This window comes from Typopeltis vanoorti, chromosome 4 (assembly GCF_054136105.1).
Source record: "Typopeltis vanoorti isolate ZY-2024b chromosome 4, IOZ_Tvanoo_1.0, whole genome shotgun sequence".
NCBI lineage: Eukaryota > Metazoa > Arthropoda > Arachnida > Uropygi > Thelyphonidae > Typopeltis > Typopeltis vanoorti.
In genome coordinates this window covers 104,148,551-104,176,251 of record NC_143552.1, presented here as the reverse complement: position 1 = coordinate 104,176,251, position 27,701 = coordinate 104,148,551, and the positions used below count along the sequence as shown (strand labels likewise).

General features: G+C 34.1%; 1 protein-coding gene across 1 annotated transcript in view; it reads right to left on the bottom strand.

The window, feature by feature from the left end:
- LOC150107569 (uncharacterized) overlaps positions 1-27,701 on the bottom strand; it is a 613,086-nt gene that overhangs the window by 566,530 nt on the left and 18,855 nt on the right. The gene's annotated exons all lie outside the window — the stretch shown is intronic.

Below are 27,701 nucleotides of genomic sequence, written 5' to 3'. Positions count from 1 at the left end.
TTATTGTTGTTTTTAATTTCAAGAACATTTATTACATAAAGGTAATTAAAATTAATTGCTTTTTAGTGGAGGAAAAAATATTTGTTTTGAGCTCGCCATGAAAATTTAGTCAGAAAAAAAAAATCACTGATGAAAACGCTTCTTAAAGGGTAGACCGTTTCTACAACCAATTTATTTGAATAACACCCTGAAAAAGAGGTAAGTAACGACATTCTGTTGAAGAAATTTCAACATATTATTTTATTTGAAAATCCTAAATATCTGCATAATTGAGCGACGCTTGAAAGCTTTGTCATGCTAGCTGTTATAAAACTCTTAGTTGTCTCAATGGTTTAGAACTAATATGGGCAACCAGGCAGGAAAGACATCAACTTCCTCCTTACATAACATAACATTCGGTGCCCGTCTACCTGGCGCCTTTATCACCAGCATGGCGGAAATCGCTATTAAATTGAAAAGCAACATCTCCTGTGTATCCCCATGCATATTTACTGTTCCAGCCCAAATGACTTCCAGAGGAGAGAGAAAAAAAAAAAACGACTCGGATGTATGATTTCTACAAAAGAGCAAAGTTGGCAGTGTTGCGTCGAAGAGGAAGCGCCATTTGATTTGGGATCACATAGCTGATTATCATATCCGGAAATGGAATTTCTGTTTTTTTTTTTGTTTTTTTTTTTAATGGTGGACTTTCCATAAAGCATTCGAAGTCATAGGAGCATGTTATACATTAATAGGTAGATAGGTATGGTATAGAAAAGATTATTATTATTATTATTATTATTATTACAAAATACTGACAGTAAAACACTTATGTCACTATGAGCTTTGCTAAAACATTATTTAGATGCCTACTACAGGACAGTCAGAAATACATACCGTATAACAAGACCTCAGACAATTAATTATATCACATATAAATACAATAATCACTTCGGAAAGGCCACACGAAACCTCTACATCCCAGACATGATAAACAAATTACCTTTTGAATACAGAAACCTTACAAACTACAATAGCCTGAAGAGCTGTAAGGATATACTATGAACAAGAAACACGAACCCAAAATACCATACAAACTTAATGAAACACAATATTCGTTCAGGCTTCCAGTCCAAGTTATCGTGTGTGTGTGTGTGTGTGTGTGTGTGTGTGTGTGTGTGTGTGTGTGTGTGTGTGTGTGTGTGTGTGTGTGTGTGTGTGTGTGTGTGTGTGTGTGTGTGTGTGTGTGTGTGTGTGTGTGTGTGTGTGTGTGTGTGTGAATTTCTCATTATGAAATCAAACCTATTAAACACAGATTTGATTTCGTAACTTCCCAAGACAGCAAACGAACCAATAAATAATAACTAACTGGTGTTATCCTCAGATAAGCTTACAAATAAGCTTCGAGGATGAAAGCTGAGAAATTACATCTCATGCAAGATTAAATTTAAAAAAAAAAAAAATCCAAACCAATATATCACATTTCAGTGCTGTAGTTACAGTGCTTAAATACATATACTAAAAAAAAAATCAAAATTGTAAATATATATATATATAACTCATTGTTAAATGAATAAATGCTGTAATATAATAATATTATTATTAATACATTATACAGGAAAAAAAATCTGTACGAATTTCATTGTTACAAAAAAAAAAGAATCATATGTAATCAAATGTATGTAATGTATGTATCATATGTAATAATATTAATTATTATTATTATTAAAAAAATTATTATTTTATATTTCATAAAAGCTAACCCAAGCTTCGAAGTAGGTGGGATTAATGTGCCTTTCATCTACACGTAATCCTCATAATTAAAGACTGCAAATTATGTAACAAAACAGTAAGTACGGTGTATAATAATAATGAAGATACTGATATTAAAAAAATAAAGTATATGAATGTGTATCCAAAGGAAAAAATATTGAAAAGAAATAATGTGCCTTAAACTGTACAGAATATTGTACGGAGCATCAAGTGTAATATGCATTAATTGTAAATAAATGAATATTACACTTGATGCACACTTGATAAATAAATGCATATTTCATACTCTGTACGATGAAAATAGAAAAATTGTTATTTATACACAATGTGTAAAAATGCAAAAAAATGTCTGTAATAATCATCAATGTTAATATTATAATAATATACGTTGTAAACAATTATTATTATTATTTAAAGAATAGTATGTACGTGCACGTATTTGTTATGAACAATTGTATTCGTGTAATGTGTGTGTGTATATATAAATTATTATTATTACTATTAATATATGCATGTAATTTATCTGAGACATTATTATTATTATTATTATTATTATTATTACTGTATTCGTGACACCTCCAAGGAGTCCGAAGACTCACCGCGGGAGGACACCTACTGTACAACTGTCTCCACCACTACACCACCCTCTACTACCAATCATCTCCATAAACGCCATCTACTGCCCACCACCACAACTAGTATTTTTGTCTGTAAATTGAGTGTTCTGAAGGGCCCATTTGTCTGTATGCGGGATGAAAAACCCGAGTTTCCGGGAGAAAAAACCCTGCTACCCCCGTATGAGATCGGCTAAACTCACCTTCGATTGAAAAAGTCCACATAAAGATTCCTCCTGTCACGACGAGAATCGAACTTAGGCCTATTCCAATCGAAGGGCGCAGTGTACTGTCGTTATCATATTATCATATTATTATTATTACTATGCATTATTCAAAAATTCCGTGTAGTAATCTTCATTGTTAATAGTATTAGAACATGTGTTGTAAATATAGATGCAAAAAAGTATTATTATCAAAATTTTAATTGAAATGCAATGCAGAAAATGAATCACATATACAGCACTTGCTGAATTTTGTAAAAATTACAAGTTGGAATATCACTAAAGATGATTATTGTAATTGTGTAAATATTTTAGAAATCAATAAAAAAACTTTCTCCGTGGAAAACAAAATATACATTCTTTCGCCAATTATCGAAAACTCACATATAAATAATTTATCTTTTAGGCAATTTAAAAACTGCAATTAGATTGACGCAGCTTGAAAACTGTATCCTGAAGAAAGTAAATATAACACGCGCGTCTTTTGTTTTCTCGCTCTCTGGATACTTATTATTATAAATACAGGACGGTTTTCTGAATAATAAATATGCAGTTGGCAAACTAGAGGGCGCATGTGTTTGTTTACAAGGCACGAGAAAGTGAAATGTTTGACGAAAATCAATCGAGGATAAACCAAATCCTACGTGAATTGTAGAGTCCCTGAACTTCGAAGGGTTTTAAGGACCTGGAGGACTCCAAGGCATTTTGAACAGAATTTATTATTTTCTAGCTTATTACAAAAATACAGCACAGTTATCGACTAGTGAACGTAGGTAGAAAGCGTATTTTCAGATTTTGTAAGATATCTATAGATCTTATGTCTAGAGACCACTACAGTTGATACCTATTGAATAAAAGTCATAAATGATATCTGAGCTAACACAAATGCAACAACTTCCTTGTTATATTTTCGAAAGAATTTTTTCTTTTCTTCCATTATTTCATAGTATTCCAGATGGTTTGTATCTCCGGTGAGATAGATCACGTCAGGCACTGTATCTTGTCGATTACTTTTTTCCATTACAACAATGTTTTGTCATGTTTATGTTACATTTTGTGATTCCCAGAGAGGGAATCAAAAAGAACCGATTCTTAGCTATTCATTCTTATGTTCAGAGAACTTACTTCTCTACTGAGTCTAGTAAGCTGCTTTATTGTAAACAAGTGTCAGCAGCCTGTTATCTATTTCACTGTAAAGACAAAAACTCCGAAAGCAAATTGTACAGCGAGATATAATATTCTAGTGTGCTTTTATCAGACTTTGAATCTAATAAACTATAAAGGAGTGTAAAGGCAGTTGTTAATTTGAGTTCATAGATAGTAGAATGGGATGTTATTTAAACTAATAAATTTCCGAGCTATTTTATTAGTCTTACTTTCAAATTATGTACATTATTATGTAATAATGTACATAATTTGACATCAACACATAATTATGTATTGACGTCATATCAACTAGTGGTTTGCACAAGCGTCCTATAGCACAAAACTGCAGTCAAGGACTCATATAAGGTATCAATCATCTATCTTCAGTGATCCACACAAAATAGAAGGCGACGAAGTATGAGAAAACTTAATTCACCTTCAGTTGAAAAGTCATTATAAAGATCTCGCTTCTAGTTAGGATTCGAATTCACGTCTTTCTATTCGAAGGAAGAACAAATGAAGCGACGCTCTTGTGACTATTAAACAAGCTGTTCGAGTCTAGAGACCTTTCAGAGGTAGTGGAAACCAATGTTTTCACTAGTAGGATAACACTGTAATGGCCTGCGCTTATTTTTACAGAATACGCTTAGTCCCTTTGGTACTAGCGGTCGGCTAACATCTTAAATAAATATAGCTGGAGATCAGCTGCATCTTTTCATGCTAACTGCAGTTTACTTCTAAAATAATTTATTGCAGCAGTGATTACAAGTTTCAGGAAAAGATGTACAGAGAGAGAGAGAGTTATTTTGGAGTTCAAATATTTCGCTACACATTTCTTCCAACATTACTGTAAATTAACAATAAAATAAACTTCAAAATTAACCAATTATAACTGATGGAAACAACGGGGATCAGATGTTTGCATTTGTATGCCAGGAGCTAAAATAACATTTTATTACAAGACACTGTAGAGCAATGGAAGTGTGATACGATTTATAAATTCATATATGAAGATTTATTATTATAATAAGATTATAATTACATAAAGTTTGCCTAAAGCATATGTAACTATAAAGTTAATTACTGAGATTAGAATAAGTTGGATCCTTATCCCAAACAATTAAGAATGTGTAGACAGACTGCGTTTTGGATTGCGTAACAAGGTTTTACGCAATCCAAAATGCAGTTTTGCGTGGTAATTTGATATTTGACTAAAGAATTCTATGAGTAGCGTCCACTACACACATTGTGCACGACTAGACTGATGCAGCTTAACGAGTTTAATGTTTGGATGGAATTACAGCCGGGGAAGCTGAGTCTATGAGTCCAGTGTATAATGTTGGCTATTTGCGTGTGATCTTCCAGCCAGTTTGCCTGTTTAGCGGGATGAAGAACCCGAGTTTCCTAGGGAAAAAAATCTATCGTGCTTTCTTTTGATAGTTTGATATAATTTTAGTGTTCTGTAATCGTATTCTCTGCAGACAGACCAATTATATTATATTAAATTAAACGGCACGAATAGAGAACTTGGAATACTATAACTACAGGAAATGGTTTTGGCTCTTCACCTCTGTGGGATGATTTTTGTGAAAAAGACATGCTCAGGGAAAAAAACCTTAATATTCGTAGCTGAAATTCTTTATACGTAGAAACGTAGATGAGGACAGATGGAGTATTTCATCGGTCTTGTCGATTTCTTTGGTCGATGTTAAGTTACATCATTCAGAGATTAAAAGAAAAAATAAATAAAGTCTTGATGACAGTGCTTGATTGAAATAAGACAGAAGAAACAGGTATGAGGCCATTTTGTATATGTTAATTGCATATGTTCGCTGTACAGTATGTTTGTTTTTGCAGGCAAAAAAACATTGTTACCCTAGTGCTACCCATGTTACCCAAGTTACATTCTAACTTGCATTCAAATTAATAGTTTATATAATGATTCCTGGCATCCAGGATATTGAAACCTTGTGATTTTTCAACCGAAGGTCACATGTAACATTCTTATAGCGACTATGCACTTTCTTAGAATAGTAGTGTGAAAAGAAACAAATATAATCAAGCCTAACGTATACATTAGTGCAGCTGTTTTCTTGCAGCTCATCAATCGTCAAAGATTAAATATGAAATAAAAATGACTACGATTTTTCCTCCATGAAAACCCAGTTTTAAACCCACAACTCAAGAAAATCAACTGAAGAAAATCGAGCGAAGAACTGAAGCTACTTCATACAATAATATATAGTGTTAGTGGTTAGTAACCACGTGAATATCTGCTGTATATGTCCCCTGATATTTAGGATCACTGATAGCCTTGAGAAATCTATCAGGGAAAGCAAAAGATATTGAGTGGCTGCTCTCCAATCTTAAAAAAAGTCACTTAGGTCTAAATAAACCTCGTGTACTTTTTCTGAAAATAAAAGCGTTATAGAATTTATTTATTTATATTTTTCTAAAATTGAATAAATAAATTCTATAACGCTTTTATTTTCACAGAATTTTACATTCTGTGAAAATTCACAGAATTTTCACAGAATGTAAAATCAGTGAGTAGGATTCAAGTATTACTACTTGTCCGTTTCCACTTGTCCACCGGTTTGTATATTATACTGCTTACATTTAACTATTTACCACCTTCGTTTTAAACATAAAAGTAACCATTTCATCTTAATAAATAATTCCTATTTAAGAATTTCTGTATTGAACTGGAATTCTTCAGTTATGAATATTATTAGTTTCATATTTGCTAGTACAAAAACGGAATTTCGTCATCACTACAGCAACTCTGAGTATTTATTCATTTAAAATTTTTATTCTATTTTGATTTCTATTACGAAAAACTGAATTGATAATTTTATCTTAGCCTTCGCATGAACTTGAAGTAAATGTCACCCGAGTTTTCACTTAATCTCAACTACAGTCTCAAAAATGTGCAAACAAAAGAAATTATTTGGTATCTCGTATTCAATTTGAATAATATTCTCATAAATTTTCCTTTCCTTCAGTAATGAAATTATTAAAATATCTAACAATCAGATCAAATGTATTATGTTTCAATAGTTTCAAATGCCGAGTGTTATTGCCGTTCGGATTGATTTCATCATAACTCTGAGGGACTTATTATGTTCGGAGAAGAATCATAAAAAAACTCTTGCCATTTGCCATTAGTCAAGGTTTTTTTTTATTTAATAAAATAAGTACCAGTTTCGAAAATGAAGACGGATGTAATTTGATATCAGCATAATGTTCTCCATGATTGGGTTTATTCTTCTAAGCTCACTGAAAGTTGATTGTCGTAATTCGAAGCATTACTTACTTCATACTTCTAGTAGCAAGTAAGAAAGCTGTGTGTTGTCTCTGAATGAATGGCATGTATCAAAACAGCTTGTTGCTTGTTTTAGTACAGAAAAAAAAAGCGTGCGATAAATATAAAACATCAAGTAAAAATAACTTCCTATTGTATTACAGACTCAATTTCAGGATCGATTGAATAGACTTCTTCCAAAATGTCTTAAATTTCTGAGTTACCAATAAGTGAACAGGAATACCTTCCATCCGGGGGGGGGGGTTGGACTACTTCTCCCATAGTGACCTAATCCATCATGAGAGAGTGCATATATTGTATGCATGAACAAATGAAGAACATCACAAACATCCACGTCCAAAGAGGGATTCGAACCAGCAGCCTTTTTGGCTGGAGGGCAGATACGGCCAACCAGCCAGGCAATAATAATGATAATGATAATTACAATAATAAAATTTCTGAAGCCTAGTCCCGTCCTGGATATGGAAGTCGAAGGAGAATAGCAATTTATAAACAAAACAAAACTCATTTAACACTTTAATATTTTATTCTAAATTTATTAGTAATATGAAAAATGAAACGCCAATTCAAAAAGTAAAAATTCTTTCAAAACAAAATAACAAAAGGCAGGAAGAATGGAGTCCGCAGTCGATTCCGATCTTCTCAAATAACATAAAAACATCCCGAGAGTTACATATTGCGAGACTGAAATAATCTTCATTCTTACTCTTTCCTTATTCCCAGTGAGCACACAAAAAATATATGACATCTCAAGAAATAAAAAAAAAACAGTATTTTTTATTTATTGTGAATGCTGCAAAACAACTTGCGCGCTATTAGGATGGAAAAGCGAACAAAGTCTAAAAAATAAACTGATCACGCCATTGTGAAGGTTATTACATTTTTATTGTCAATTTTTAGTAGTGTAGGAAGTTAAAGCGAAACATTCTCAGATCAACGCAGGATAACTCCAGATGATTAGGATGAAACACAACTCAACTGGTGGATTTACTATTGTTTGATTACACGAGTCACCAAGGACTGATACAGATCACGTCTTCAAAATTAGAGCACTCGTTCCTTCAATAAAGTTATTTTTCTTTATTTGCTTTCTTTCTAAAAGACTGTGCTCAATGTTCACAACTTTCGATGTGGGATCAGCATCTGGTGGTTTATTTTTTCCCTAGTGAATGCAGGAAGAAAAAGCAAGCAAGATAAGATCTTCCACAACGTTAATAACTTGTTTTCTTTCCATATAATGGGAGTGTTCCATAGATGAATCTGATCAGGAATTTGAACGCATTTTTCTTGGAAATATTTTAGGACAATAATAATAACATTGAAAAGCAGTTTAATGGTGATAATATTTGCAATGGTTATTCAGGAACCTTACCGTTATTAACAAAGGTATCAAACTCACGTTTCTACATTTTATTGTTAAGTTTATTAATAAATAATTCAGTAATAACATTTATGAACTGTGTGTTGGTTTTTCCGCTTACGGAAGAGACTTGGAAGTCATTTTTTGATGAAATTCATAATCAAGAAAATGAAGAAAGAAAGAAAGAATATATTACTTGTTTATTAAAAATGTATCCGATATGTTAAAATGTCTAATCTTTATGAATCTATGCAGGAAATTATAAAGTCAACTAACACTTTGCGTCAGAAAACTTAAGCAGAAGGTAAATGCAAAAAAAAAGATACAAAACCAATGAATGTGATAATCTGCAACTAGGCAATCAAGACATTGACAACGCCATCCATAATAATCCTCGTATTAATTTATTTCTGAGAGTTAATTATTTTCAAATATCAACCATTTTAAAATTAATAATAAATTAGAGTTCATGATAAATTACAGAATACTTTGATTTGCGAACAGGGTAATGTTTTATTATCACAGGACAGGAATCTCTCATATATAACAACACTAAGTGACAATAAATGATAGAGCGATCGTAATAGTGTCGTATAATTATGAACGAGCCATTAGTTTTTTAACAAGTGCAATATCTTAATGAATATATAATATTAAAACAATTATGCATTCATTTAATGTTGGCGTAGGTGGCGCTGAGATGTATCTGAATATGGTCAAATATGGAGAATGTTATGCAGACATTAGAAAATAAATTGTCAATTTAAAAAAAAAAAAAACTGATAAATATATTTAATGTATTAAACAAATATTTAAATTATTTTCTCGGAAAAAGGTTATGCTATATGTACGCAATAAAGAAAAAGTCATAAACATTTTGTATTTTTTTAATTAAAGGCGTTTTTAAATCCTTGCTGTCTGTCATTCACATCACTTTACTTCTAAAATCTTTATTTCCTAAAAACCCAAAACTGTCTATTCAGAAGTCTAAAATGCCATTATTATTATTTTTTTTAATTTTAATTTAATTTTATTTTATTTTATTTTATTATTATTTTTTTTTTTTTTACATATGGATGCATAATACTAATAAAATAGTTTTTAGTTTGGTTTTTAGATCACTCCCACACACGAGAGGCCACAGGATCTATAGCAAATAAATGGCATGTGTGGACCGGGGTCAAGAAAAAAGTACGCTGTTGATGTTCTTGAATAGCTGGAGGTTGTAGAGTCTTTGGAAAATGCTTCATGGGAGAAGTGACAATTTAATACGCACGATATACTGTAATCTGGTTATTACGTGTATTATCCAGGAACATGAAAAAAAATATAGAAAAAACATAATGATTTAACTCTACAAATGTTTCAAATATTGAATAACAACTTTCTTCAATTTTATTTGCGAGTTATTTTTGTCTGAAATTACATTTGTAGGTTTCCATTACTGATGTTCTCTATCTCAATATTCAATTTGTTCGTGGAGCCTTTGCGACCAGTTAGAAACTTTTCTGTAGAGAAAGAAAGCAAACAATCGGTACTGTTAGAGAAATATCGAGGAGGAATGAAGGTTGGCAACTTTCCAAATTGAGTAGCTTAGTAGATTCAGCGTGGACATGTGCTAGCTGATGCCATTTCTATTTAATAAATGAGCAGAACACATGAAGGTGTAGGGTGACTGCCCAGAGATATAGAAACTGTAGCTGATATCATTTAATTGCAGCATCGAGCACATGGGGGGGAAGGGAAACTCGCCTGGCTGACGGCCAAGATAATCACAACTAGTCCGACATTTCTGTCTCCTCATTAAGTAGATCGGCTTGGATAAGGCTATTCGAGAATGTGAAGTTACGATGAAAGTTATTTCCCATAGAGGACTGAAACACACCATTAAAGGGCTTACCGTCTGCAGGGTGGATTGTATTCCATTAACACGCAGTTGAGTTTCGTGATTGGGAAGAGATGGAATTAAAATAGTACAAAATCCTTGTGTTGAACATTTTAATCCAGTTATTTGACTATATCTCATAGGCTTGCGCCAAGAGAACTACCATATAGTAGTAATAGATACAAATTTCAGTAGAAGGTACAATGGTGTAACTTAAACGACTCGATTTTGGTACTTGCTTTAAGAATAACAAGCACACAATATCTAAAATTGCTTATTTAACAATCGTGGGTTCTGAAACCACAAACACGGAAGTGTTTGGAAATAAAACTTCATAAAATTTTATTTACTCCTTAACTTCAACACAGCTGCGCTAACTTTATAATATACAGTAACGCTAATGATTTATTAAGACATATTTGCAGACGTAACAACAAAAACAGTAGCTCATTAGTCTCCCGTAGTAAAAAAAAAAAAAAAAAAAAAAACAGCTAATTATTCAAAGAGAGTTCCAAGCTAATGAAATCCCCAGGATAGTTTGCATGAGACTTATTAATTTTACTGGATATAACTCCATCATGGCTTCCAATATAGCATCGAATGTATATACAAATAAGAGGAATGCCGCTTCCCATCCCTTCGCTAATTAGAATTCAACACAATCTCCAATGGAAGGAACGAAAGATCTTTGGACAGTGAATATATCGATGGTAGGCAACAGCTTACTGTTTTTGGCTAAGTAGCATGTAGAACAAATTCCAGGTTTCTTACAGTTTTATATTTTTTAAAAATGGAAGAAATTTTGCAGTGTGTCATGGAATATTTGCAGTATTAAGCATTTTACTTCGACTGGCATTAATACTTATTAAATGAAATATTTTTAAGATACAGACCGATATCTAGAAGGCATAATTAAGAAAACCTATTACATTCTACTGAACATGGCGTTGTTAGTAATGTACACTGGGTTTCAAAATTAACTGAAATTTAAAAAAAGGTAGGAACAATAAGATGCCTAGAAGTCGTTAGTATGTTAAGCTATGAAAACAGCTACACAATAAATACTCATAAACGATATTTTCCTATCATATATAAAAACAATTACAATATTACTGTAAGAGCAGTTATAATATCACGTGATGTTCACATTCCATTCTTTTATTGGTAGATGAATTTCATTACTGCACTGTTTACTGGAAGCCTGAACTGGATTGAAAATTTTTATGTTCTTTCTTAAGAAGGATTTCAGGTTTATCAAACTATTAGTTCACCCGCTCTACAAAATTAATTATCGTAAGATGATACAGCGGCCGTGAGTTCCCTTTACGGGAATGTACGGCACCATCTAAGTCCCCCCCACCCCCAAAAAAATTTTATTCAGGCTCCGGAACCGGCATAGTTGACGAATCAGGCCTATAGCTGGGTCAGTATTCCTGACTGTAATCCGTGTGTGTTCACGAGACCGGTTTGCTGATGAAAAACCCCAGATAAACTGGCGGAAAAAACCCTGCTGTCCACGCCCAAGATCGGCTAACTTGGCTATGGCTGAGGAAGATCCTTAAGCTCCTCACGTCGTTGACGGGGATCGAACCTAGGACACACCTTCCCCAGGCATATGGTTGCGAAGCGAAAGCCGCTAGGTTAACCGCACGGACACCCACTCTACAGATGATGTACGATAGGTTTACAACCTTTTGTGGATGAGATTCACAAAAAAAAAAAAAAAAAAAACTCAACAAGCTGAGTTTGTTAGCCCATCAGACAATAAAGAACTCTTTCTTATCTCCCCCCCCCCCTTCTCTGTGAATTCTTTCTAAAAATTTGGAGGCTGCATGCATTTCCTTAAGAAAGCGACCACTATATCACGGGTTTTAGAAACAAAGATACCATAGACAATTTTTAAGTGGGCTATGAGTTATTTTAAATATTATTTTTATGGTTCGTTCGTAGCAGAGTCTCGATACCTATACCTTAGTTTTGAATCTTTTCTATTTGATTAAAAAGATATTCGGCAATTACACAGAAGAAACAGCTAATACGATAAACAGATAATATTTTAAACACGCTAAGAAATACATCCGTTTCAGAAAGCCACGAAAATATATATTTACACCAATTACTTTTTTTTTTTTAAAAAAAAATCTAAATTATACAATCAATCTGAGGGGAGTGTTTCTTTAAGTGCAGAAAAGAAAAGAAAAAAAAAGAAAGAAAAATGTTACAAAACATTACAAAATTTTGCGCATGTAATATGAAAAACGACAAATAAAAAGGAGTAAGGACGTTAACTTGTATTTCGCGAGTTAATAGCGTTTTCGAAGCGCACTGACACCTATCTACAAGGCAAAATTATGGTATACGGCCGGTGCAAGTTCTAAGACCGCTATTTGGGAACAATTAGTCTTTATGATTAATCTAGTCACTCTACTCACTCGGTTTTTGTTCCTTTTTCGTAGGAATTCTTCAACAACACTTTGTAAAGACTTCTTCGAAGTAAGTGGGAAGAGTTGATTTTATCTCAAGTCCGGATCAACATTCATAACCGATCTAGAAAGCAAAGATTTTGCCATTTAGACGAACGTTAATGCTCCCTTGCAATGGTGTAATTACAACTATTTGAGAATTCCTGATGATCCTGAAAGAAACACTGGGTTCCAAACTAGTGCTCTCAATTTCCTTCCTTGAGGAGTTTTGCATATGGTACTTAGTGGTTTGCTGAACCTAGGATCAGGTCTTAGATGACCTGATCCTAGGTTCAGCAAACATGCAAACAACATGAGATGTTGTTTGCATGTTTTTCCTAATGCCAGAAAATGGTCTTGAGTTGCATTTTTAGGCCTTGATATCTTAGTCATGTTGCACTAAAGAAGACGTTACGAGAATTCGAAACGTTTTCAAATCCCGAGTACTCTAAATCTCTTCTTAAAGGAAAGAACCTATGACTCAACAGATTTCATCTGGACGAATAAGACATCTTCTAATGCCTTTTATTCCCAGTAAGAAAAGAAAGTAATGCCTTTTATTCCCAGGAGTAAGAAAAGGGCTTTCACCCAAACGTTTTTGGAAGAACGGTGGAAGCAGCTCTTAAGCTTTGGCATAAGCCGTCAGTTATGCTAATGTATAATTTCATAGCTATCAGGATAGGTCTGGATCAGTGATCCGAAACCCTAAGGCTGGTATTCTCTTGTACGAATTTTACTGTCTTTTTTTTATTTGCGAGGTTAAAAATATGCGTTTTCTGGAGGAGCAACCCTACTTGCTTGGACCAAAAACTGACTAACTCGGAAACTGGCTGAAGAAGCCTAGAAAAAGTTCTTCTGGTCATAGAATAAAACTTGCAACAACCTTTCTTCTAGAGCTCTGGGACATTATTTGAAATCCATTTACCTGATAGGTAAACATCTTCAATGGTTATCATAATTTTGCATTAGTGTTTTTCTTAGAAACATATTATAACTCTCATAACCTCAGAGAATATTGCAAGCTAATCTAGAAAAGACATAGAGAAGTTCGTGCCTTACACAAAATTTGAAAGTGCAGCATTTACAGTAAATAAGGATACAGTAAATAACTTTTAGTAACTAAGCTATCGAGCCATGCTTTTCTTGCATACAATACCATCCATCCATCCATCCATTTATTGGACTTCGTCAGATCCCGTATTCAGATGCTCGATGATGCGCCACATCAGTCCTCGTCATGTTGGCCTGTTGTATGCTTTTCTGGAGTCTTCAACTCTCTGAAGATCATTAACTGCAGACACAGCATCTAACCATCTCAGTGAAGGTATACCTCTTCCCAGGAACATTACCTTTTATTACTGTTTTGAGAAGTCCTTCTTCCATCCATTCAATGTGCCCCAAAGTATTTCAACTTTCTTCTGTCAGTATCATTAAGGAGCCTTATAGTTCCACCGATCGTTTCTAGCGCCCATCCTTTTGTCCTCCTTATATTATATGATATCCCCATCATACAATTACCAGCACTATTAAATTTAGTTGGTGGATTATAAATAATAAAGAAATGTTTATATTAAAAAACACTTTAAACTAGGCGAGTTTAATATGAACACCTGTAAGTAAAGAAGATGGATTTAAAAAAAAAAACTTCACTGCCTTTTCATTTTAGGGGATCTAGAAGTCGAGCAGTAGTGGAGTGAAATGAGTAACTCAAGGGAGTCTTAAATGGCTGTCCTCCTGAGAAGGCGGAACAGACATTGAAGGCATTATTTTTCCTCTCAGAAACTTGGAGTTTTATCAACACAAAATAAAAACCTTGACCTCATTTCACAGACATACATGATAACCTTAGTTGCCTCATCAGAATTCTAAACCCAAAACTATATGTTAGTCTTCCAATTTGATGGACTCGATATTTGCAATGCAAGCTTGTACTGCAAATGCCAAATACGTAATACGCGTAACAAAAAAAAATCTTTTTTTTTTTGACAATGAAATAATAATAGTTCTGTTATTAATGGTAATAATGGTTCTACCCATAATGAATTCATGGTTCTATACTCGTTAGATCACAATGTGAACGAAATACACTACATGCTCTTTAATTTCTCTGTTCTCAGGTCTCCATGAATAGAATGTCACATACGAGAGTGTACTAAAAATAATACCCGCTTTAAAAAATCCATACAGCAGCGAACATTAAAGTGCATTTATTTATTTGACTTTCCCACGCTGCAGAGAACGTTCTACCAATTGGCATTCATTGGAGAATGTAAGGTGTTTATGAGAACGAGTGTGTAGAGATATCAGTACTGTTTGGCGTTTGGACCATAATTAGCGACCGAAACCTCGGCACTGTTTTTAAGTTTATGATTTTAAAAACATTATACATGAATTAAAAAAGTTCACCCTAAAAACGAGAGCATTTCTGCAAGCAAATTAAGAAAACACTCAAACGTTGCAGAGATTCACTGCCATAGTTTTATATCTTTGTTCATTTACGATAGATGGCATACCTCACTCTTTCTGATTTCCATTTATTCACCAAAACCAAAGGAACATTTGAGAGTACAAATACTAGATCCAGGCAGTATTCTTATAACTATTGAAGATTATAATGTACTGGCTGCAGGAATAATTAGATTCAAAAATAATTGTGTAAAATTTCAAAATAAAGTTCAAGATCATATCCGTTTTTTGATTTTTAATATTAGCATTCTTATACTGCTTCATATCCGTAATTCTGATAAATTTATTAAGTGTAGTATTTGGAATTAAAACTGTCTAAAACCAGTCAAGTTTCCATTTGATTAAGGCATGCGATAAAATAATGTGTTCTATATCAAGTACACCAAATATTAAATACAAACATGGAGTACGAAAAACGTCTGAAGATAACTGAATATAGAAGTAAATTATAAAAGAGTGATTATTATTATTATTATTCTCGTGTGTGTGTGTGTGTGTGTGTGTGTGTGTGTGTGTGTGTGTGTGTGTGTGTGTGTGTGTGTGTGTGTGTGTGTGTGTGTGTGTGTGTGTGTGTGTGTGTGTGTGTGTGTGTGTGTGTGTGTGTGTGTGTGTGTGTCATAAATCAAATCTCGTAAGTAAATTTTAACAACTGCAATGGCGGATCAACAGCAAACAGAGACGTCTTTCTTTCCAAATTAATGTCCCAATTAAATCTGCGCATCGGTCATGTCATTCGTATAATCAATTTTTCAGAACGCAATGTCAAAACAGTCCTCGTGATCAAGCCTACCTTAATTCGCTTCTGGATATCTCTTTTGATAGGTTATATAAACAACGATCGTAATGATTTACAATTTTAGAAAATTTAAGCAAAAATACCGGTTCCCCACTTTCTCTTCCAATATCTCGAAACTGTCATTGGTCATTACTCAAATACTCTCAATCTCAGAGCGGAAATTTCATTTTAAAGTAAAAATATTCTTACATTGTCTTATCCAAGAGAATAAAAAAGTCGTTTCACTATTTTCTTTTAGTTATTACAGGCCGCATGTGCATTAGAAGTTTTTTTTCTTTTTGTTCATGGTGGGGATTTTACTTCGTTGAATTCTTAATTTTCAATCAGATTTATTTTAATTTTTATATGTCTAGCATGAAAGCTCCTAAACTACGAATAATTGCTTCATGAAGGATAATTATCCTTCTTGGAAACCGCCTAATCAAACTTTTCTCTGTAGAGGATTCCCTGTCCTGTCCTTGATTCCTGAGTGTACATTTAATTGTTAAGAATCTTTCCAGAAATAAGCTTTTCTTACATTTTATTAAGAGGCAGTGTCATATACCCGCTAGATATGGCTCTGAGTTGTGCTTCAAGGCATACTTCGTGATTCGCGCTTGTCTTTTAAAGAGGAGTCAAATTGTTTGTTTGTTTGTTTTTTATGCTACTAATTTGTTACGTCTTTGTTAAATTTCTGTAGAGTAATGCACAAAGAACTTCAAGAGAATTCTGGATGTTGTTGTTAAAATTATGACACTGCTAACCATTAAACGTCTTGTATTTTAAAAGAATACTATCATTTCTATCAGTTCTTTCAGATACAGACTGATTTTCAACCTTGAAAATATTATTATTATTATTATTATTATTATTATTATTATTATTATTATTATTATTATTATTATTATTATTATTATTATTATACGGTATCCGCATGGAGTCAGAAGATTCCTCGCAGTAGACCCAAACTATCCACACAATATCTATCATACCTCTTCTTGAACTCATTTACAAACGAAGCACTCACAAATGAATCAGGCAACGCATTCCATTCATTCACCACTCTCCAAGCAAAAAATCTAGTTCTCACACCCTTGTTAACCACACTCTTACTTAATTTCCAAGGATGACCTCTTGTTCTTCCATCATCATCCCACTGTTGAAATATTTCTCCTGCTTCAATCTTATAAAAACCTTTTAGTAACTTAAATATTTCTATCATATCCTCTCTTCTTCGCCTATCACCCAGCCTCTGTAATTCCACAAATTCTCACTCTATCAATGCAGGGAGCATTCCTTACACCACTCACCAACTTGGTCACTCGCCTCTGAAACTTTTCTACCGCTTCCTCATCTCCAAGGCATCCAAACGACCACACCTGAGCCCAGTAATCCAGATATGGACGTATTAACGCCTCATAAAGAAGAATAATAACTTTACCTGTACATGTTAGTGTGTTCTTCAATAATCAAGATAATCCTGTGAGCTATCTTGGACACCTTAGTAATATTCCCTCTAAATTACAACTCTAACACCCAATTCTCTAGTCTCATCAATCTCTTGGAGTACTGTTCCATCAATGTGGTACACGCCTGTAATCTTTTAATCCCAAAATGCATAACTTTACTTTTCCACATTGAGCTGACTTCTATTACCCTTTGCTCATACTGCCAGATTATTTAAATCAACCTGCAAGCTTTCTACATCAGCTTGGTTAATTATTTGTTACCCAACTTTGCATCATCAGCAAACAACTTAATATCTCCCTTCAAGTCATTTCCGATATCATTTATGTACAAATTAAATAATAATGGTCACCACTGGTCACCTGCCTCATCCTGGGCTCTGCTCCTTCATACACTACTTTTCAGGAGATTTTAACTATGGTGTCCGGTATGGTATCTTTAAATATGGTATCTGTCTATGAGCCATTCTCTTATCCACATCACTCGTTTAATATCCATCTATATTTGCCCTAATTTGCATAACAGTATTCCATGGGGTATCCGTCAAAATCCTTAGTAAAATCCAGCAGTATCACAGAGTAGCATTCCCCTTGTCCAATTCAGCTATCACTCTATTATAAAAAGTTAATAAATTACTAAGGCAAGACCGACCTTTAACAAAACCATGCTCGTTCCCATAGAGTATCATATTCTTATCCACCCATTCCTGAATTCTGTCTTTAACCAACTTTTACTACCACCACTCCCGAGATAATGATTGGTCTGTAATTTGCTACCGCAGTCTTAGAGCTTCCTTTATGCGAAGGAACTATTTTACCTACCTTCAACTACCTAGAGACCATACCAGAGCTCAAATTTAAGTTAAATAGCCAGCATTGACAATTCCTTTGCACATTCACGTAATACCTGAGCTGATATTCCACCCAAACCTACAGTAGTATTTACATTTAAATTCTGCAATATTCTAAGTACCTCTGATTCATTAACTTCAATTCTCATATGTCACTGCTACAGAAGACAGAAATATCCTCACTCGGATGATAGACTTTTGAAAAGTGGTCACTGAGTAATTCTATTATCACATCTGACTTATTAACCTCGATACCATCAGTGCGCACTAAGGTTATCCTTACAAAGTCATTCTTCCTTTTTCTTGCCATGTAGCGGAAGAATTCTTTGGAATTTCCTTTGACCCGCTTTAGCTGAGGTCTTCTCATAATTTATTTTAGCCTTCCTTACTATGCTGGTAACCTTTGTAGCCAGAGTTTTGTATCGCTCCTGAGTGCACTGATCACCTTTCTCCTTGTAAATTCTCCATAACATTTTCTTTTTTGTTCGCAGATTAAGCCTAACACTACTACTCATCCATCTAACGCCTACCTTATTTATCTTCCTGACCATGGGAATGCATTCCGATATTTCTTCCCTCAGATACCTGCTGATTATATCCCATGTGCTGCTAATATCTTTCACCTGCAATTTTTATTCAATGGAACGTATTTCCAAACCCATCTTAAGAAAGAAATTCACAAATTTTACAACCTCCCAAGTCAATACCGCATGATCGCCCTCACTAGTTGGAGGTAACGTGGACACCTTACTTATGCGTAGATCTTCTGAACCTATGACCAGATCGAACACTCTCACATCACGATCCCTTCAATTATATGATGTTTCAAGTAATTATCTCTTAGAAGGTGTATGAATTCCACTTCCTTTTTGCCACGTGATCTTTCCTCTTTCCATTCGATATCACCATAGTTAAAATCCCCCATAATAATCATTGATCTGCATTCATTGCACTAATTTGCTGATACATGTTGTCTTCTACATCACCCCTTGTATCCCTGGCCTACAGCAACAACCAACTGAATATTTAGTTCCTTGGCCACAATGGGATACTAAAGCACGTTAGTTGCTTTAGTATCCCATAATGCAAAGCACATCTCCTTGAGGACATGTATAATGCTTTGCATTATGGGAAGGGTCACTACCCTGACCGGTTCGACCTTTATTGAGGTGTCATCAATGGGAGCCAGATCTGGATGTATGATACCAAGGTTGAAGTAGATGCGAGTCCGCAAGGAGATGTGCTTTGCATTATGGGATACTAAAGAAACTGACGTGAAGTCATACCACCTTTGCCACGAGTTTCCCCAGTCCTGAAAGATACTTCAGGCACAAACTTTGTTTGCTTACACTTGTATAATGGATTAAACCAAGTATATAGTTTCTTAACCAAGTATAGTTCTTAACAAATTATATAAACCAAGTATATCATCTTCCTAGAAGTCTGTAAAACCATAGCTGATGAACCAGGTGTAAAAATCAATGGTACCAACATTAATCACATTAAATATGCTGATGATATCATTATCCTAGCAGATTATAAATCACAGTTAGAAAAAACTATTAATATTCTAAATGACTCCTGTAAAACTTATTTATTTATGAAAATAAATCTTCATAAAACAAAAATAATGAAGATAGGTAGAAAAGAAGAAAATATTTCCATAAATCTCGATAATCACCCGTTGGAACAAGTTAATAAATATGTTTATCTTGGTAGTCTCATTTATAGTAACCTCAACAATATGGAGACAGTAAAACACAGGCTAAACCTAGGATGAATCAGCATGAATAAACTAAATAAAATATGGAAAAATAAAAAAATCCCAACAAGTCTAAAATTAAATTTATATAAAACAATTATCATCCCCTCGGCTACTTATGCTTCAGAAGCCTGGAGATTAACTCAACAACCAATCAAGAAACTTCAAGCATTTGAAATGAAATGCCTCAGAAAAATTAATAACACCCACTGGATGCAACACAAGACTAATGATCAAGTCAGAATAGATTTAAACTTCCCACATGACATAATAGATACAATCATTAAGCATCAACTGAGATGGTTTGGTCACATTCAGAGAATGGCCCTCATAAACTGCCATATTTAGCCCTGAATGGATATAGGAAGTAAAAGACCTAGAGGCAGACCAAGAAGTACTTGGATAAAGTTGCTGAAAGAACATTCCCATCTGCCCAGCTACAGAGTCATGACCGAGATGGCTAAAGATCGCGATAAGTGGAGAACCTTTCTTCTTAGTGAACTCGACCCGATATCAAGCGGATGAGATGATGATGATGATGATATAATTTCTTGATATCTTTAATTAATTCAATTTTAGTTTCCCTTCCCAAATACTTAAACTTGCTCAGAAAACAACAAACTCTTCAAACCCTTATGGCCTTCCACATTCAGATGCAACCTATCTCTTGCATACAGCCTTCAACCAGACATCAACAAATTCCAGACCTCTTTTTCTGCACATTCTTTCAATCACATATCATTCATTATTATCGCTTTCCACTTAACTCAGAATTATCAAAACGATGCATTCACACTATCTTCCCTTTGACACTTTTCTTTTGCACAATATCTAACATTGTTCTTAAATCCTTTGCAACCTGATTAATACTATCGCTCAGGTCATTTGTGCCCACCATCACTATCATCTCTTCTACACTTTCCCTCTATTTATCACTAAAGTTACTCTCTCTATTGTTCCACCAGACAAACATTCCCCAGGCATTCTACTCTCCACACTCTTAATCATTGAATCAACATATATTATACCACTCATAACTTCATTCGCACCCAAACAAGCGTCTCTCACAGCCTCCTTTTCTACACCTCTTCTGCGTCACTCTCCCAATTTCATGCCTTTCCCTCATCACTCTTTTTCTTACTCCCTCACTCTCACAACATCCTATTTCCTCTCGACCTCTTGTGCTTTCATTCTGTTGACTCCTTATCGCTTCCATTCTCTTCATTACTCCCTCATTCACCAAATTCTCTCTCACTTAATCCTGGTCTAGTTACTTCAGCTAAAGTAATCTCAATGGTCCTAATTTCTCTATTGATCGCTCTCAATTCGGTCTTCATACCCTGCACCTCCTTACTGAGCACTTTCAATTCTTCTTGCAAGAGATGAAGTACAGACGTTTTAGGCAAAGAACGATGAACCCTTCTGACCGAAATCTCGATCTTTAATAAAAGTTAGTGAATCAGCAGAAACAGTACTTGTGAAGAGTTAAAGCGGAATAGACACGAGAACTGATTTTCAATCAGGTTTCAATGATTCCTTCTTCTCTATGCCAACGTCGAACTCATTCCAGATGCCCTTTAGTTGCACATGAGGTTGCAGCTTATTGAACCGCTTATCCTTTTCAGAAGAAAAGGATAAGCGATTGGTAACTGGTGGCAAATGTAGGACCACAACATGTGCCCTCATAGGATATCGGAAATATGTTACTGCGGATTGCACCTTCTTAAATTTCGAATTACTAAACACTGATGTCGGCACCTGATGGTCAAACATCAGGTGCCGACATATTCTGTATACATGGAGCGAACTCCTGAAATATAGTATGATGCTCACTTCGTTGAAGAACATGAGTTTGTGGATGAGAAGGTGTTGATAACATCCGCCTAATTTCACTACCATCCTACCTTACTTCCCTACTATCTTCAAATAATCTTGACACTGGATCTCTGATATCTGACAAATGGCTCTCAACATTACTTTGATTTAAGTTACCAAGAAATATTTTACAAAGTCCTCTCTTCTTCTTCCTTACCTGTGGCAATATTGCTCTGCTTGAGTGTCGAACATTAGTTGATAAATACTGAGGAGAGCGCAAAGTCTCTTGATTATTCCCCTGTCGCACTAGATCAGAAACACTCCAGTGTTTGTCTGTGACCTCAATTAAACCATTTACCATTAGGCTCTCGGCTGCTTTTAAAAGCGTAGAAAGCTGGTCTTGTGAAATGTTAACTTCCCCGTTGTACATAAAGCTTACAATTGCTTTCATACCAGCGAATGCCAAATGGAAAGTTTATAAGGATTTTCAAGAAATAAACTGAAAAAGAACGGACTTAACGCAGACAACAATATCTTATGTGCCTTTAGGCTAAAGCCTTCACATTAATGTTACATCCACTAGAGATTCACCAGAAAATAATTGTGCCAATACTGCTAACATATTCGCCTGATGATTAGTCCACTTCAAAGTCCACTTAAAACCAATTTGATGGGATTCCATATTTTTAGTTTAAATTCGTTTAACTGCTTCCTCGAAAGTAATATTCACAAAAGATACGAATACTTTTAAACTCAAATCACCATAGTGAACATAATATATACCATAATCATCATAATATATTAGGATTGTAATATTTAAATTAGGATTACACACATACACACCTATCGTAGTATACGATGCTCCTACTGAAATTAGTTAGGCTTACGCTTAGCTGAAATTAGGCTTAACTGCTCGCACATTCGCTACCACTAGTTTCATAAATTACACTCATACTCACCAAAAATTAAAAGATAATTTACACAAACCTGTGTACAATGCTCATTCTAAACATCATAATATAAAAAGAAATACTCCACAAGAAGAATATTTCACTAAAAAAACATGAACAAGTTTACAGTACTAAATGATCGTCACGCACACGTAACTCCAGGATGCCATCAACTCTTTATATATTAATATAAGCCCTTTGCTTTTTATTTATATGTTTTAATCTGACATAAGACATGAATATTTTTAAAAATCCGTTTTCCATAACCTAATGTAATTATTGAATTTATAAGAATTGTATTTAAATGAAAAAATATGCAAATGATTTATGACAAACATAAAAAAGATATATGTTATTAGTTTCGCAATATCGTTCTATTAGAATAACTTGATTGTTTTCAATAAATCAGTTGCTGGTCTAGTTGGTCGAGTGGTTAGCGTATCAGTTCTCCAACCAACAGGTTGTGAGTTGGAATCCTGAGTGACAATGAATGGCTAGCGGGAGATGAAATTCATCAACAGGTGTGAAACCACCGTCTTGCTTATTAGAAGCCTGCAGTGTTTTATTATTTTTGTGTCACCTCCAAGCGTTCCAAAGACTCATTCAGGGAGGGCACCTACTCTACAACTCCTCGTTTCCACCACTTAATCCACCAACTGCAACGAACGGTCACTACCCACCACGTCTAGTTTTTTTTTTTTTTTTTTCTGTAAATTGCGTGTATCCATCATTAAAATCCATTCCATTGGAAGAGGGGTTTTTACACATGTAACAAATGAATTTAAGTGTTTACCGATTTCTATAAAATTCCTCTAAAAAGTATAAACTGTGCAAGACGTTTCTTTTTATTTAGCTATTCTGAAATGAGTACAATAACTATAATAACAAACACAAATTGTAAGCACTTGGATTAAATATTTAATTTATTATAAATTTTTATTTTTTTTTCACATTCAAACCATATAATATTACTATTATCCTTAAGGCAACGAAGAAATGTTATTTAATTTTTCTCCCTTTATATTGTCCACTGGTTAACTGAGCGCCTTCGTAGAGCAATTGGAAGCGAGACGGTACACTGCACCTTTCAACTGGAAAAAAGCTGAGTTCAATTCTCTCCTTGATGAGCAGAATCTTTAGGGGGCTTCTTTCGATTAAAAGTGAGTCAGCCGATCTCATACGGGGGAGGAGAGCAGAATTTTTTCTCCCGGAAAACTTAGAATCTTCATCCCCCCATACAGGCACATCGACATGAGAACACACAGTTTACAGCCAGCACTATATTAGTGGTGGTGGTGGATAGATCGCGCTGTGTGTGGATGATTGTCGTGTAGTCAGAGAATTAGGTAAGGGTGACGTAGAGTTGTAGTGGGGTAGTGTGCCCTTCCACAATCAGTCCTTGGAGGTGTCCCGGTATTATACCGTAATAATAATTAGAGTAACGTTTATTATCTTTCACTTCCCTATATTGATGGTACAAATCAGAATGCAACTATTGCTTCATTCACAAGAATAAACATTGCTACTTTATAAAAATGTCGTTGCTAATGCTAGAAAACTGATTTTTTATATAAATTGTATTTGCATTCGGATAATAAAACAGACTGAATTAACTGTTTCATCCCCTTTGATAAATATTTTATAAACACATTTCCCAATAAAAAACTGGGAAAAGGTTTTAAAATATTTTTAGAAAAATTTTCAGGTTTCGTTACAACGTGTGCAGCAATAATTCAAATATTTATTGCATCAAAAATTAATTACCGCATAAATTATATGATCCAGCTATCATAGAATAATCGAAAGACATATAAAATAGTCTTTCTCTAAATACAAATTGATTCCATTAACTAAATACACTAAGCAGCTGCTGACAAAAGTGCGCATTTTAAAATGTTGGCTGGTCAAAAGCGACCTCTATCGAGTAGATATCAAACATCAAACATTTTTGGAATTAAATTTACTGATGTATTGTTTCGTAATAACTTTCCGCGTATCAGTATGGATTTTACCTGTATGTCAGACGACAGTCATTCATCTTCAGGTTTTTGAAGCATTGTCTGCCAATAATCGCTTTTTCTATGATATATAAAGTGAGCCTATATTAAAGGATTACACCTTGTTAAATGATAGGTTGATTGATGAAGGTATCAACCAAGAAGCCATTTGCTGTTAGACCAACACATATGTGACTTTTCCCACCAGTGGGCTTTTTAAAAAAAATCAGCCACATCTTTCAGAAACAATCTCGCCAAACGCATTAGATGATTGGATAAATTCTTGTCTCCTAGCGAACGAATTCTAACCACAGGGTTTTGCTGAGCTCATGCCCGTCGATTTCTTTATTTGTACAGGAAAACATAAATTCAACAAAGAATATACCAAAGTGAACATGACAAAGAATTAACAAGTTCGTTCTGAAATGGAGTCAAGTAAACTTTTTTTCGAGAGATTGCAGTTTTTTAATCATAAAAATCGATAACTTTCTTGAGAAAATTCTTGGCAAGAAAAAGAAATAAAAAACGAAGTTAACAATTGAACAGTGAGTTCAGCAATATTGAAGAAACGTTGAAGATAATAAAGAAAATAATCAATATTATTATCAGTATTCAATAAGGTAGGAAGGGGTGCTGTTAATAAGGAAAAATTAAAAACATTTGTACTTTCTTTTGTCATAACTGGCAGAATCAATCCACTGGATAGTGGAATGCTCCTGACTAGTACACAATAGCAAATATTTCACTTCTGGCGTACGAATTCTTTAAGTCTGATTGACCCCGAAAAATTCGAAATGGGATGTACTGAACTGTTCTGATCAATTCAGGAATGAAAGAACTTTGTTCTGGATCCTTAAAACAGGTGTAAGTCTTCTAGGTTCTGTCACTCGTAAGTGACAGAACCTAGAAGAACCAGATCCATATACGATCTGAGTGCAAATACCATGGAGATGTACAGAATTTTAATATATGACAAGACAGGATTTTTGGCGCCATGAAAAGAGTTCAGGATTCAAACAATGACAGTAGCTCTACCATCATTATATGATAAATAATATAACGCAATACACAATACGATCTTCTTTATTTTTGGAGGTTCCATAATTCTAGGATTCCTGAACATAATCCCCAGGATTTCAAACCTCCAAAGTAGCTTTCGAGCCCGTGGGTTATGTAGGCCTTCTGTATGGACTGTAGTCTTCCACAATCGCTCTCGACAGTAACTACAATTCCTATACTTACAAAAAGTCTAGTGAGTATATGGAGTCCTATATGATATCTGTATCCAATATCTATTTTTACATGATCTTTAATATTTTGGACGTTTCCTGGATTTTTAAACTACCATTCTCTCTCTCTCTCTCTCTCTCTCTCAATTTGGCCTACTACTGTTTTTAAGTAATACCCACGACCTACCATCATTCATCTTTTCATGTCGGATCCTATTCTATTGAAGTTTCCCGCTTGCCGGAAACTTCAAGTTTTCTGTAATACGACAAATTACTGATATGGCATTCGAAAACTAAACCTCTTTGAACCACCGTAAGCTTCTTACAGTGAAACACACTGGCTGCTACTGATATCTCTCGTCACAAGTGATATTAGTAGCAAGTACTTCTTTTCAGATATCCGGTTCATATTTTTCTGTATTTCGATAGTGTTGAAATGTAGTACGTATTAAGCTTTATCGCCTTATATTTGAAATGAAGTTTAAGTGATTTCTGGTGTTCTATATGTTATTACGATTATGGTCTTTTAATTATAAATCGAACAGTATTGCTGTATTGAAACGTGACCGTTGAGCGAAAAGTAATATTTCAAACAATAATTCCATCTCAAAGTAGCAAGCAGTAATCATAAACATGAAACTGTAAAAAGCGAAAATTTAACGCAGATAATTACTAACGGAATAAATAAATAATAAAAAAAGAAATTTTCGTTTTATAAAACACAAGTTTTAACTCTTAAAATACTTCTCATAAATAATACCAAAATCGATCGTGTTAACATACAATTATGACGGTTGCCGGGTTACAAGAAATCTACCGAATAATTTAATTTTTTTCGGTAGATCGAATAATTTAATATTTTTTTCGGTAGATGTTATTTGGGAACTCCAGTACGATACCATGAAATGGTAACCATTGGCCGAAACGAATAAATTCTATCGCTTGAAATCTTGCAATTATTTTTGTTTTAATATGCAGTCAATCCAGATTTATTAATTTCCAACTTTAAGTATTATTATATATGGATTAATTCTGTAAGTTACCATTTTGGTCGTTTCGAGAATTAATCCAAAAGTCGCCATTAAAAATAAAATTGCAAATTGTAAACAATGAATAAAAAAATTCATCACCATATTAATTAGGAGTAATTTATTTCCCAAAATATACTGTCAAAAATAAATCTATAACGGTCGAAGAACTTTCATTCATTTTTAAATTCGAAAAGTTTTACATTCAATAGATTGTATTCTCCCTTTAATTTTAAATCTTGTAATGACATGCTATTAAAAAGTATCACCCTCGATTTATTAATTGAGGACTTTAAATCACGTATTATTTCGATATAGAAAAATGCAAAAAATCAGATTAGCGTCCTTTCCCTTTTATAAAGGAACGCAAAAAATAAGCGATCGTGAAGATTAATGAGTACTTAGAACACGTGGTATGAAATGAGCGCCTGTGAATTTTAGTGAAAACGAATTAGCGTATAAAGGCTGAAGATACTGCACACGCTTATTTTTAAGTTGGTTGGCTAATCACTCATAGATAAGTTATTTTGTATGGATTTAACAGGACGTTCTCGTGTGACACGTTTCTTTCTTTTTTTTTGCATGTAATTAATA